Raw genomic sequence first — 15,145 nt, forward strand, 5'->3', positions numbered from 1 at the left:
AAGTTAATATATGACTAAATCAAAGATTAAAGCCCTCCCTACAAGATACTGAAGAAATTTTTGTCATTATTTTATTACCAAGCTGTTATTTTTAAGTAATAATAATTAGCGCCATGCACGTGTGCGAGGCTGTAAATGCTGAGTGCGAGAGAGAAGCTATTCCAGCAGTCCAATTGTGCATCTTACTCGCACTCACATTTACAGCAGCGTCAATACGATCTAACCACTCATTGTTATTAATTAAAAATAACAGCTTAGTAGTCAATTAATGACACAGATTTCTTCAGGATCATGTAACGGCGACTTTAAACTTTAATTTAGTCACTTTCTGACTTTCAAAATAATACTTTTGAGCGAGTTATTAAGTCTAAAAAATGGCCATTTTCGCGTTTTTCAAATTTTACCTTGCTTATAACTCGAAAAAGATCAACTTTAGAGAAAAATTATAAGATATCTTTTTTGTTCAAAATGGTCCAAAAAACCTAAAAAAAAATTAGTCCGGGCCAAAAATATTGATTTTTGCAATTTGATTAAAAAAAAATTGTTAAAAAAAATTGGCCCAATTTTCTCGTGGGCGACTTCTTGAACCTTATTCTGGGATGTCTTACGAATGGGATTATGCAAAAATATCTCATGGGAATATTTTTCCCAACGAACCCGCCATTTCCGCCTTGTCTAAGTGGTAATAGGTTAAATATTGATACAAAAATGAATACTACTTAAATAAAAAATATATTAAGAAATAAATCAAATATTTTGTTTTCACTCTCATGTAAAATTTTAATATTTTGGGTTGTTATGGTTTTGCAGGAAAAAATGTTTTCCTGCAAATTCTCGATAGGATTGTCCCTGAATATAAACTCGCTGATGAGTCCTGATAAACCTAAAAATAGATATACATGTACTTCCGAATTGCTAATCGATCAGCAGGCAACGAACACGAAAATAATTGAACTCGACGACGACAAGGCTGCGCTACCCGTCTGCCCTTGCCGTGCTCCGGCCCTGACGATCTCGACGTCGTGACGTCGCTCAAAAAAAGCGTCGCGACGCTGAGGTATGAGCATGCAACAGGCGACAGTTTATTTGCGAAACGCGTAGCAAGCAGGTGGTTGTGGAAATTTGTTTGCTTTTGCCGATTTCGCGTCGTTACGCGTAGACGGGTTTTGATTTTCGAAAGTTTCGTTGTTTTGTTCAAGTGCACTAAGAATTTGGTTTGATGACAAACGGTGGTTAGTACGTTTTCGATATGTTTATTATATTTTCTATTGTATTAAAACTATAAAAAAAAACATTAACAAAGTTTTAATTTGAGGTTGCACTCCTGCAGTCATTAATTGAAAGGGCAGGATAAAAGAAACTCTTTGTTAATATCAAGCTTTCTCAAAATTTATTTGCTTCATCAGGATATACTCAAATAAGTTTATAATTAATTTATCAGTAAACAAAATGAAATTAAGAGAAAACAATTGCATAAAGCAAGCATGAATTTCATGTAACTTACTAGTGCAGTCACTGAAGGTTTTCACCTCCGATTTCGTTGAACCTCCATCGATTTTTATGAAAATTGGTGAGTAGTTAGAGGATACCTCAAGGAACAAAGGTGACATGATGCTAACTTGCGCTTTTACCCTGGGGGTGGATGCCACCCCATCTCGGTGATGAAAATTATTTCATTAAAAATAATACCATAAATCGATAGAGGGACAAATTCTAAGCAAAATTTATATAAAGTTATTAATATAAATCAATACTTTTTGAGTTATTAAAGATCAAAGATTCAAAGATCATGTTTTAAAGCAGTTTTTCACGTATAACTCAAAAACTATACGCTTTTTCAAAAAAGTTGTTATTACCAAAATTAAAGATAATAAAAAATTAAATACATTTCTCATTAAAAGAACTACACTCATGTTAATTCAAAGTAAGTTATGGGTAATTGAAGGTATATTTTTTTCGACGAGTACGCAAATCTAAGTATTCTAGCTTAAATAACGGGAAAACTATGCATTTTATAAAATATACCTACTAAACACTTGTCAAAGTACTTCGGAATACCTATCAAATGAGCTCCAGAAGACGCTAATAGCATCAAAGTTAAGCAAGTTATGATGAAAATAAGAGAACTTTTTGGATTTTTTTTGGAAAAAGTGAAAAATAAAACATCGCCATTTCCATAAAAATTAAAATTTATAGAAATTCTTACAAGAGTTTCTTTATATTAGCATAAGTAATGATTTTGACAATTTTGACCGGTTTAGAATACATATTTTTGAAAAAAAGATATAATTTAAAAAAATCAATTTTTCAGATTATCGTTATTTTCATTTTCTTTTAATATTAACTCCAAAAATACTCAATGTGCGAAAAAAATGATATATAATCAAACTTTAGTTTTTTCTGTATCAAATTTTTTACCTTTTTAGTATTTCTGTAGGGTACAAAATAACCGAGATAGAAACGTTTTGATCTTAAATTTTGCCTGCGAGAACCATGTAACTGGGCAATTTACTTTTATTGTTAAAAAACTAAGGGGTCTAAAAGATTAATTTTAACGTGGTTTAAAAGCCCTTAGATTTAGCTTTCAAATGGTTTTTAGGCGAATCTCATGTCTCAAAGTTAACGGAGTTATTTAAAAAAACAATAACATTTTTTGTAAAAATTTTTAAAAGATATCTTTTGAAAAATTTTTGGAGCATAAATTTTAATGCTATCAACTTGTTCGTAAGCTCATCTGATAGATAAGTTTGTGTTATAAAATGTATAATTTTCCCGTTATTTAAACTTGAATACTTAGATTTGGGTAGTCGCCTAAAGAAATATACATTCAATTACCTATAACTTTTGAGTTATTTATGAAAAATCGTTTAAAAACATGCATTTTTCTCACGAATAATTAAAATATTTGATCTTTAATAACTCAAAAAGTTTTAATTTATATTAATAATTTTATATAACAAATTTTGCTTATAATTTGTCCCTCTACCGCATTATGGGGTTATTTTTAATAAAATAATTTTCACCCCCGAGAAGGGGTGGCATCCACCCCAGGGTAAAAGCGCAAGTTGGCACCATGTCACCTTTGTTCCTTGAGATATCCTCTAACCACTTACCAAATTTCATCCAAATCGATGGAGGTTCAACGAAATCGGAGGTAATAGCTCATATCCACCTTCAGTGACTTCACTATACATGAAATTTGTATCATCACAAAACATTAAAATTCTTATTCTACCAGCCATTACAGTGATTTAATTTTATTTAATTCCAAGGAACACATGATTGTATTATTTATTTTTGAAATTTAATTTATCTCAGAAAAACATTCGTCTGTGTTTATTATATTTTACGTTGTTGATAACTAGTTTTACTTATTAAATTAATTACATGTTGCGTGATCTATTAATGCAATTATATTTTTATTATTTCTGAGACCACTTTTATGTGATGTGAGTCTGCCTTTTAGATTTCTGATAATAATACGAAAAGAGTCCCACCAGAATCCAATCCTTTCGATACCGTAGGTATCTGGGATGAGTGAGTAGGTATCTGGGATGAGTGAGTAGGTATCTGGGATGAGTGATTTTTCCCTTAGATGGAGTGAGAGCTGTATGACTAAATCTGAATAAAAATATACTACTCTCTACGGCCAGACGTGTACGAAAATTTTTGAGTGACACTCCAGCATACCAGGTCACCTAGGGCAGGGGTAGCGTTACCAGGTGTCCCGATTTGCGCGGGACGTCCCGATTTTCAGGGGTCTGGGGACGCGTACCGATTTGTACCTGATCGGGATACTAAATGTCCCGATTTTCACCCACGAAAACCAATTTCAGGAGGACTTGCAGTGAATTTTATAACTATGTTATAAAAACAAGGCACTCCTAAAAGCGGCAAAATCGAATGAAAAATTTGGACGGTTTGTGCCGTTGGTTGCTTTTACTCGGGGGGCGACAGTCACCCCTAGTTGGGGGTGAGAAACCGCGCGTTTAAAATAAGTCCGGATATGGGTAAATTGGCTAATTCTAAGCAATTTTAGTTCTATAGAATTTTAACTTAGTTAATACTTTTTGAGTTATTTACGATTGAAAATGTTTATTTTTCGACAAAAAATCACGTTTTCAGGCGATTTTCACAAATAACTCAAAAAGTAAGTATTTCATCGAACAAAATTTTCTAAGCAAAAATGTAGCATAATATTGTGAAAAAAATCTAAAAAAAATATTCTTAGCAAAAATGTAGCACAAATTAAAAAAATTGTGAACTCGTAAAGTCTATAGACCCAGCAAAAGCAAAGTTGTAGCTTATGAAAAATACGTTCTTGTTCGTCAAATTCCAAATAAAATATTTCAACGTGAAATAACCAAGAAATGAAGCATTTTTCGGTGGAAAAACTAATTAAAACTTTTTTAATAAAGCTTTATTTTTATGTTTTAAAAAAGTTTCTAGCATCAAAACTAAGCGAGTTATGCTCAAAATCAAGTTGACTCCTTTTTTTACTCCCAAATGAATCTATAATATTTATAAAAGCAGAACCTACCTACTTTTTACTCCTTGAGATTTTTAGTATCCCTTATTATGTTATAATAAGTTATTTTTGTTAAGTTATTTTGAAAAAAGGGCATTTTCCAATATTTTAGGAAATTTTTTTCCAAACTAAGCACTCCCAACCGGTAAACCTTACAGATCGTATAAACAATACACATAAGTAAATGTTAAAGCGGTAACGATTAATTTTATTTAGGGTGCTAAATAGGGGGAGATTTTCATGAGTTTTTTTTACCAAAAAAGGGACCAACTTAATTTTGAGCGTAACTCGCTTAGTTTTAATGCTAGAGACTTTTATATAAAACAAAATTAAAGATTTTCTTAAACACTTTAAAAAATTTTAATTTGTTTTACCCGAAAATTGCTTAATTTTTTGGTTATTTCAAATTGAAAAATTCGATTTGGAATTTGATGAATAAGAACGTATTTTTGATGAGTTACAACTTTGCTTTTACTGGTTTTATAGACTTTCTGAACATACAATTTTGTTTGATTTTTTAAAAGCTACATTTTTGCTAAGAATATTTTTTTCGATAATATTACTGGAAAAGTATTGACTTAGTTTAAAAATTATATAGAACAAAAGTTTTTTAGAGTTGCCAGTTGATCCATTTTGGGACTTACTTTAAACGCGCGTTTTTTTACCCCCGACAAGGGGTAACTCTAACTGTCACCCCCCAATAAAAAGCAACCAACGGTACAAGTTCAACTTTGACGTAGACAGTAAATAGAACCTAAAACCAGATTTTCATGCAATTCGGAATCGACTCTGAAAATTATACTCCAACACGGTCATTTACTGGGCTATTGTTGTTTATTTGTCCCGATCTACAACCGTAAATCCCGATTTGTTTTTGCTTATGTACCGATTAAAAACAAATCCGACCTGGCAACACTAGGCAGGGGTCACCAATTAGTTTCCATGGGGGTCCGTTTCGAAAACCTATGACACTTCCGGGGTCCGGATTTATGCTGGCTGTGTCTGGAGGTTCTGATTCGGTTTCTTTGCGGATTCTTGTTAAAAAATATCCCCTATAAACAAATCAGAAGGGTGCCGGGCGAAATTTTTGGGCAGAAATTGTTTAACAATTTTTTTAACAAATTCAAAACATCACCTTTTTGCCCCCGAAAATATGTTTTTAGCATTTTAAACAAAAAATATCAGTCACTTTATTAAATCTTAAGAGTTTTCAAGTATCGCAAATGCATATTTTTACATTTTTCAGATTTTAAATCTCTTATAACTCGAAAACTATCAATTTTTCAGAAATATGACAAGAGACCTTTTTTGTTTACAATTACCCAAGAAACCTAAAAATACATTTTTCGAGGCAAAAAAGTAATTTTGAATCAAGTTTTTAGACATCTTCAATTTTGTAGAAAGGAAACAGGAATTTAAAATAAATAATCATAGTACAAAATGCTAATTAACATATTATCTTTTCTATATACATTAGTTTCAATGCAAGGTGTTTGTTGCAAACTTATTAGTCGAGGAAATGAAGCTGGAAAAATGGCAAAAACTCGCAATTTTTTCGTCCAGCATCAATTTGTACAAAAATTTGGGATTAGGCTCATTTCATCCTCTAGTTCATTTTCTATATTGAGCCGTTGTACGCTTTTGATTTTTTAAGGGTGAAAACGACCCCTAAAAAAACTACTTTTAAAAAATTATGAAACAACATTTTAAACTTTAATATTGTCAACATTTGGTTCTTATTAGTTACATAATAATTGTTTTATGCTTTAAAATATACTATCATAATATTTGAACCCTTAAAACCACCCTTGTTGGAGCTATATATAAAAAATTACTTATCCTAAAAGAATAATTTTGGCTTGCATCGATTTACAATAAAATTTGGGATTAGGATCATTTCACCCTGTACTTCATATTCTATAACATGCTCAAGGGCGTCGATTATTTTTAGGGGTGTAAACTACCCCTTATTGTCAAAAATTATATAAAAACATTATAAACGTTAATATGGGTAAAATTTGGTTTTGATTGGCTAAAAATAATTACTGTTTTATGCTTTAGGACAGTGGTTCTCAATCTTTTTGAGTCATGTACCACAAAATACTTTTTAATATTTTTGGTACCACCTAACGCCCGGTTTCATAATCAACTTAAAGTGAACATTAACTAAAGTTCACTTTAACGTTGACATTTACCCATATGAATTGTATTGATAAAGGTACCAACTTAAAATTTAAAGTTCGCATTAACTGATTATGAAACCGAGCGTAACTGAAATATCTTCCTATCTAGATAGTTAATCTAATTAACTGTAATAGTGGTGATTTTGACAGTTTTGCGTTTTGTGTACCACCGCAAATAATGATGTGTACCACCAGCGGTACATGTACCACAGACTGAGAACCGCTGCTTTAGGATATAATATCATAATATTTCAACACTTAAGAACATTATAATTTTTATAAGTAGATAATTTAATACATCTATACAGAAAAAAAGTAGAATTAAAGAATGGCAAAAACATTTATTTACACAAAAATACGAATTTACAAATATGTATGTAGAAGTACAAATACACAAGAAATGCAGTATACGAACCAGTTCTGTGGTATTATACATGCATTGAAAATGTTCCACAAGCGGACTATTCGAATTTTTCGAAAAAAAAAACGCGTTTTATAAATATAGCGCTTTCATTTTTGGCGATAAAAAGTTTTTTCAAAAATGTTTTTGTAGGATTTTTGAAGAACTATAAGACTGTGTAAATTAAATTCCATTAGATTCATTACTTTTTAATTGGGGTGGGTTTAAAGGGCTCGAATAAGGGGGTGTTTGCTCGTAAGTAGAGGTTTTAAACAGATATATCTCGCTAACTATTCACTGTCATGAAAATTTATGCACAATATAATTTTAGTTATTAAAGAAGCTATAATTTAGTAGTCTATCATTTTTTTCGTATCTCCAGTATTTTCGGAGATATTTGGAAGTAAAACGTGAAAAATACGAAAGTGCTAAAAATTAATTTTTCTTTAAACTCGAATTTTTCTAAAATTTGACCTTTTAATTAGGTGAAACTTCTTAAGTGTATTGACAATACAAATTTACAAGGAATTACAGACAGGTGAAGACCAATTTTTAATTAGGAGGGTAGTTAGGGGGTTATTTTCACTGATTTTTTCGTAGAGAAAAGCAGGTACCGACCTTTTTTGATCATAAATCGCTCTATTTTCATATTAGAAATTTTTTATTATTATTTTTTGAAAGGTTTAATTGTATACTTGAAAATAGATACTTTAAGTTTTCCTCGAAAATGCAAAGCTTTCCCGTTATTTGGCTTTGAATATTTTAAATTATGCATTTGACGAGAAAAGCTAACTTTTAACATGCCGTATCTCGGTTTGTATTGGTCTTAAAGATATTACAGAAAAAGAATTTAGTTTGTTCTACTAAAAGATACAATTTTGTTATTTGCAGTTTTTTTGATTAAATGCATATTTTTCGAGGTATTCTCAGTAGTAATTGCACAAGAGCTCTAAAATTATTGAATTTTTCCGAGTGTCACTTTGGCAGTTTTAATTTATTGAAATTATGTCAAAGTGTCACGAGGGCAAAAATTCTATATTAATTTTAGAGTTCGAGTGCAATTTGTTGCGATTATTTCATGAATAAAACTGTTCAAAACCAAAATTTTATTGTAATTTATATATGTAAGTACCAATTAGTGAAATTAAACACACAGTTGTTATAAATAGGGCTTTTCATCGATTGTCATTTGTTTCGAGCTTCCGTCATGAGTCACATAATATTAATGTATCTACGTCATACGTCTTTGGTTTGTATCATTGGTATATACCAATAACATACGACGTAGATATATTAATATTATGTGACACATGACAGAAGCTCGAAACAAATGGCTGTGAATGAAAAGCCCTATATGTATTTGACGGTTGAAAGTCATCACTTTTATAATTTTTAAAACATTTGTCATTAATGTCACTGAATGTATTTCTTCGTAGCAACGAAGGGCATCTGACGTAATATGCTTAACGACGGGAGATTATCAAAAATTATCACTAGTATTCTTGTTCTCATGATCATTTTTCAGTGCGTCACAGTTTTTCGATTTCTCTCTAATGCATTAAGTTAGATGAGACGGAAAAAGCGGTAGCTCCGTGATTAAACACAAAAATAATGCAGCATTACAATGGTTATATACATAAGATGTCTATTCCTAACCTACCTTTGATTCGTTGATATTTAGAATGCGCGTTTTTTCTAGCCAATTAAATACACGTATTACGAACATTTGACAAAAACTTCGTCCATTTTGGCCATTTTTTAGAAGTGTCAAAGAGTCAAGTGACGATTATTCAGGTCAGTATTTTGTGTACCTGTCATTTTGAAATTTCGAATTCGACTTCACTTGTGTTTCACAACGTCTTTGTGCATTATTTTGTGTTTTGGTTTAGAATTTAGTTCGTTAAAAGTTAATCATTGGCGTGAGGAGACTAGAGATATTCGATTTGTACCGAAGAGTGCCAAATATCTCATGAGTACATAGAATAGCCAACGTGGAGGTAATGAGACTTACGCATAAGGAACGAGAACTAACAAATAAGAAGAAAACTGAGATATATGGGACATGGTGATGAGAGATGCATATCTAATACTCCAGGTCATTATGCAAGAAAAAGATCCATAGTAAGGAGACGTAACTCATGGCTGAAGAACCTTAGGAACTGGTTTGGATGTAATAACAATGAATTATTTAGAGCCGCTGTTTCAGAAATAAAGATCTCTCTGATGATTGCTAACTTTTGAAGCGGAGACAGCACCTAGAGAAGAAGATAAAAACACAGTTTATGGACAGCTTGGTGTCATTTTTTAATGTTTCCATATTTATAAATTTAATTAACAATATTCTTTACTTTTTAATTTTATTCCCCTTTATAAAAAATACCTACATGTTAACATATTGCGTAAAAATCAAATCTACTAAATTACTAATTAGTTTAATTCCACAAGCTTTTCACCTATGGCTAAGTACGATTCTGGCATCTGTCAGATTCGTCAATAATTACATGAAATAAGTCTCGACACACCCAATACAGTATATGACGTCATAATTAATGACGCACTGAAAAATGATCATGAGAACAAGAATAATACCACTAGAGGTCAAATTCACAAACCATACATACTCATAGACGTTTCACGTAAATTGTCAAGGTCAAGACAGCAAATTAGTTACCATTCCAATCCAGAGATGTCGCTGTCAGTCAATTCTTTTGTCATTATTTAACAACTGACAGTTGACAATTAAATTAATTTGTTATTTACTTTTTATTTTACAGTTTGTGGCTTAATTATTTTATTATAGTGGTGTTACGTTTTTAATTAGATTTAATCACAATTTTAATAAGTGTATTAACCTCTCCATATTTATGAGTAGAATTTTTAGTTTACATTGATCATCCCGTGTTGTGTTTCTCCACATTAAAAAAACAATATAATAGATCCTGAAACAGTTTATTCCAATGGACAAGTGTGTCATCAACATTTCGGACCTATATATTCTGGAAGTTTGTAAAAGATATAAGGTAATATTTATCTAAACAATCATCCTATGTACAAGATTCTTTCAAAAATTTTCATTCAACTCGATACACATCAGTGCTTTCACGTGACACATAGAGTAGTGTTTAGCATTTTGAAAACAAATTGGAATATTTGAAGTTTTCAGTAAAATATGGAATAAAACATTGAATTGTCTTTCTGTTGTTTTAATTTCCTGCGAAATTTCTTCAAAAATACCACAAAATTTATAATCTGAAATTCTCACATAACTAAAATTTGTCAATTTAGTTCCCATTCCAATCAAGAGATGGCGTTAATTCGATCCGAAAGATTAACATGGTCGTGAAACGTCTATAAGTATGTATGGTTTGTGGTCAAATTATTTCCGGAAATTTTTTTGAGATCATGAATATTTTGAAAATTTCCCGAGTCGCAGACGAGGGAAATTTTCTAAAAATATTCATGATCAAAAAAAATTTCCGGATATTAATTTGACTTCGCGTGGTATTCGGTAAGAAAATTCCACACCGAATTTGCATTTGAAAATCCAAAGCTGCATGAACAGATTAATAGCGCGCCATAGCTTTGTCAGCAATTATTTAGGCATTCAAATTCGTAATTTCTACTCATTGTAGTTGCATGGGAATACCATTTCAAGATAGAAAATAGTATATTCTTCAATTTTACATAAGTTTTGAGTAACTACTAGTGATAGAAAATGAATCAAAACTAAATTATGTAAACAAATAAAAACCAGTCTGTCAAAAATGTTCTGTTATTGTAAACGTCAAAAAATTTCCACTATAATTCGCTGTTGGGTACCCCACGAGCAAAAATTTTCCGATAAAATACCTCCGTTGCCATGGTGATCTGTCAAAATAACGTATTTTGATTGGTTCAAAATTACAGGTGTGGAATTTTCACCTTAATTTGCATGTCTGTAGCTTTCTATTGGTCAGAATCTCCTATGAATGAAATAATCAGAAAAACCCTATAAGAAGTCGATTTTTTCGACGAAAAACCGTTACTTTGAAGCGCGAATAACTCGAAAAATATTAGTTTTACGAAGAAAATGTAAAAAACATTTTTTTCTTAGAATTACTTTTTACATCGATTTACATGGTTAGATTGTAATAAAAAATTCCCACCCCGAGATGGGGTGGCAACCACCCCCAAGGTTTTAGCGTACAGCGGCATGATATAGAAAATGATTCTTGGGCTATTCCCTACCTTCTGTGAAAATTTCAAGTAAATCCATGCTGGACGAAAAAATTGCGAGCCAAAATGCTTTATTTCCTCGACTATATTAAATCTGAAAATTATTTTAATTAAATGCACATCTAAAAAGTACTCCTACTTAACATATAGTAGCGAGGAAATGAATACAAAAAATGCACATGACAATTTTATATTACAGTTCACTTAATTTCAAAATTAATGATTAGTAAGGATAACAATAAGGGAACTCTTTACAGAATTAAATTATCAGAGAGAAAAATGACATTTTTTTATGTACAACCTGTCTTTGAAGTGAGTTTAGTGCAATTGAGTCTCATTAAGGAGTTGAGATGTTCATCTGTTAAGTGAGATCTCTACTGATTTTTAATTAAGTTCATTCTTGATAAAGCGGCTTCGCACACATAAAGTTGAGCCAAACATAGTACACAATTTAATGGCCAAACATTTTCAAAATTGCCAAACACTAGGTATATTCTGAATTTATTTACGGTCCGCACAAAACTAGCCCACGGTCCGGATGCGGACCGCGGTACGCTAATTGGTGACCCCTGACCTAGGGTTCAATAATACGGAAAGAGGAAAAGGAACGATTGTTAAATTATACAGGGTGTCCCCGAAAATAGTGCGTTCCTTAAAGGCATAGGTAGAAGGCATCATGTAGAGCAAAAAAGTCTTATAACATTTTTTTCTAAATTCCGCTGTTTGAGCAAAAAATCAAAATACATTTTGGAAGGCAAATTTAAATCTGACAACTATGTGCAGTACAAAAATCTAAATAAAGACAGTCACAACTTTAGTAAACATTATTGAACATTTTCTGTTGTATTTTCAGTCGTAACCTTACGAATTAAACCATAGTAGATAGTTACTTACTTATGTTAAAATAATAATGTATTTAAAATTTCCAGCATTAATCCAAAACATTAATTAATTCAGATAATAGCAAATGCCATATTATTAAAACAAGAAATAGTTATTTTGCAGATATTAAGTACCTACATTAGGATGAAAAAACATCTCGTAAAAACGGGATTGTCCCGTTTTTTAACGATCGTACCGGGGGTCCCGAAAAAGTCTCCCGGGATGCCCAAATGTCCCGTATTTACGTTGGCATTATTAGAACATAATATGTGACGTTGGGTTGATGATTTTTGTTGCGTCTCTCTTCGATCCATCCAATAATCCTTTAAGTGGATAATTAATACATATGGTTTGTCCATAGAAAATTTAATATTTTTCAGCAAGGAATTAAAAAGATTGAAAGAAGTACAAAAAGTGTCATGAAAGTTAGGGACCGTTCAAGTATTACGTAACGCAGCTGGGGGGGGGGGGGTCAAAAATCTTCAAACATTGCGTTACGCAATAGTTAAACGCCCATTAAGTAGAGTGCGTTACGTAGAGGGAGGGGGGTCCAAAATCGCGTTACGTAATACTTGATCGCTCCCTTAATGATGTATTGGAACCTATTCTCATAGTTTTGACCAGAAGAAAAAAGGAACAGTTCTTATCATTTAATGTAAAATCCATTCTTAAGTGTGGCAGTATTATGCAACAAGACGAAATTAACTTCAGAACTGAAGTTAATGACTTTTATGAAACCTGCAAACTTACTGTATCTTGAAAAATGGAGCGTACTTTTCTCTACTTTCTCAAAGTTTAAATGGGTGCTTTGAAGGAGATTCCCAGTTGGAGCAAATTGAAGAAACTCTGTGTTATTCGAATGAAAATCCCATTCATAGAAATCATACTTTGCTACTTGATCAACTTGCACCATTAAGGGATTTTGTAAGTGAAAAAAATAAAAAATGAACTGATCAAGATAACAAACTACCTCAGTGTCACGAAAAATGGGTTTGTTTTTTAAAACGCATACCAGACCAGGAATTTTTAAAGATATGCAAGTATGTGTTTGCGATCCCTGCCCTGAACATTCAAAGGACTGAGGAAGGAACAATATGGGAGTGGATACCCTTTCTGTAATCTTGTAGGTAGTTAGTCTACAATTTAAAAATGGACTGTTTTAGTTTTTACAACTTTATATTGGAAAAAGAAGAGGTTTTAAAATTGGCTGGAACGAAAGAAACATATCCCCAATTAAAATCCTAAAGATCTTTTGATTCCTAAAATTTTAACTTTGACCAACAATTTAAGCTATCTTGTTTAATTACGTTTTCAAGTACCTATGTTATAATAAATAAGTGTTCATTCCAAAATTGTTGTTTTAAATTAAATTACATATTCATAGGAAAAATGAAAAGGATTTATAGGTCACAAATTAGCTAAAAAAAGAATGTCTCAATAATTATGTCTCCATGCAGGCGCCTCGGTCGGACACCCCTTTAGTTGGAGTTCATCGCCCCAAACCCTTCTTGGTTATGACCATAGATAAGATGACCTGTTTTTTCAATTGGTCACCCTAACCTACATAGATGTCGACGACCTTGAAATAATAGTAAATAAAATAAGGTTGGATTATGCTAAACGCCGTAAGTCACAAACGATAATATTGAGTGCCCCTTGACTGCGGACGGCGACGTTGTCAGATTGGTTAAATTTCTGTAAATAAAAATTCACGTATATGGAAAACAATGTAATTTTTATTTTGGAAACGGCTAACTTTAGAAAAAAATGTTATAGGACTTTTTTGTTCCTAATTGTGAATTATATTCATACCTTAAAGGAATGTACTATTTTCGGGGACACCCTTATATGATGTCCGAGGTTTGATTTTTCTATATTGTTGAGATGTTCCTTTATTCTCTGGGAAAAGGTTATCATTACTTATCATTGTTCTAGCCATATAAGTCATTTCATAATCCCCACAAGACAGTTTACAATACCACATTTGTTTAATTTGTAAATCTTTTTGTTTGGCCATGTTCAGCCAATACAGTAGTAGTGTAACTATTATGGAGTTTATTAAGGAACCAAATTTCATTATTTGCGCATGCATAAACTAATAAGTATGAAATATATGCAATATGTACATATATTATATTAAAATACATGCAAGGGCATTACCTACTTATTTTTTCTTGATAGATAATATAGGTAATCTTAGTCTGCTTGTTTATATAAAATATTAGTCACTTGTTGCTCTAATTTATAATAATTCAAAAAATGATATTGGATCTGCCCTCCAGAAAACTTCTTATATAGTCAGTTAGCTAAACTCAGACATAACTGGCTAGTGATTTTGTGATTTTAGTAGGTAATTTTGCCAATTTGGTAAAGTTGGCGAAAAAATAATTACTAAATACCTAGTTAATAATTACTAAATAGTTAGTAATTTTGCCAATTTTGGCAAAATTGGCCAAAAACAAAAAAAAATATCAACTAAAATCACTAGCCAGTTGTGTCTGAGTTTAGCGAACCGGCTATAATAGATATTACAAACAATTAAAACTTGCCTGTTGGATGAAATTTCCACGATATCGGAAAATCTTCGTCTTCTTTCTCATATGTGGCTTCAATATTGAGTTGAATGGTTTCATTGTTGGGGCGTATTTCAATATTTTATCAACAAAAGAACCAAATTAGAAAAATCTTCGTTTGCCATTTATTCGAGTTCTGGGATATAGTTTCTGCTCCTTTGAAGAAGTTGGTTTTATATTATATGGTTTTGATTTTATAAAACAATTTTTTATGCAATTTTTGGAAATATTATGCCAACGTTGGTTCATCATATGAATAGTAGGGAGAAATGAAATTTTTCTTGTCATTATCTGAATATTCCAAAATCGATGAACTCTGAAGAACCATATGGTAAGAAGACGGGTAGGCGTTGGGAGGTCGGCA

General features: G+C 31.6%; 1 protein-coding gene across 2 annotated transcripts in view; it reads left to right on the forward strand.

Annotated features, from left to right (window-relative positions):
• Positions 1-1,104: 1,104 nt before the first annotated feature.
• LOC114328696 (synaptotagmin-C) overlaps positions 1,105-15,145 on the forward strand; it is a 239,170-nt gene continuing 225,129 nt past the window's right edge. For both annotated transcript variants that reach the window (XM_050656829.1, XM_028277628.2), the window contains exon 1: positions 1,105-1,232. The gene's annotated coding sequence lies outside the window, so the exon portion shown is untranslated. The remainder of the gene's footprint in view (positions 1,233-15,145) is intronic.

Source organism: Diabrotica virgifera, chromosome 7 (assembly GCF_917563875.1).
Source record: "Diabrotica virgifera virgifera chromosome 7, PGI_DIABVI_V3a".
Lineage (NCBI taxonomy): Eukaryota > Metazoa > Arthropoda > Insecta > Coleoptera > Chrysomelidae > Diabrotica > Diabrotica virgifera.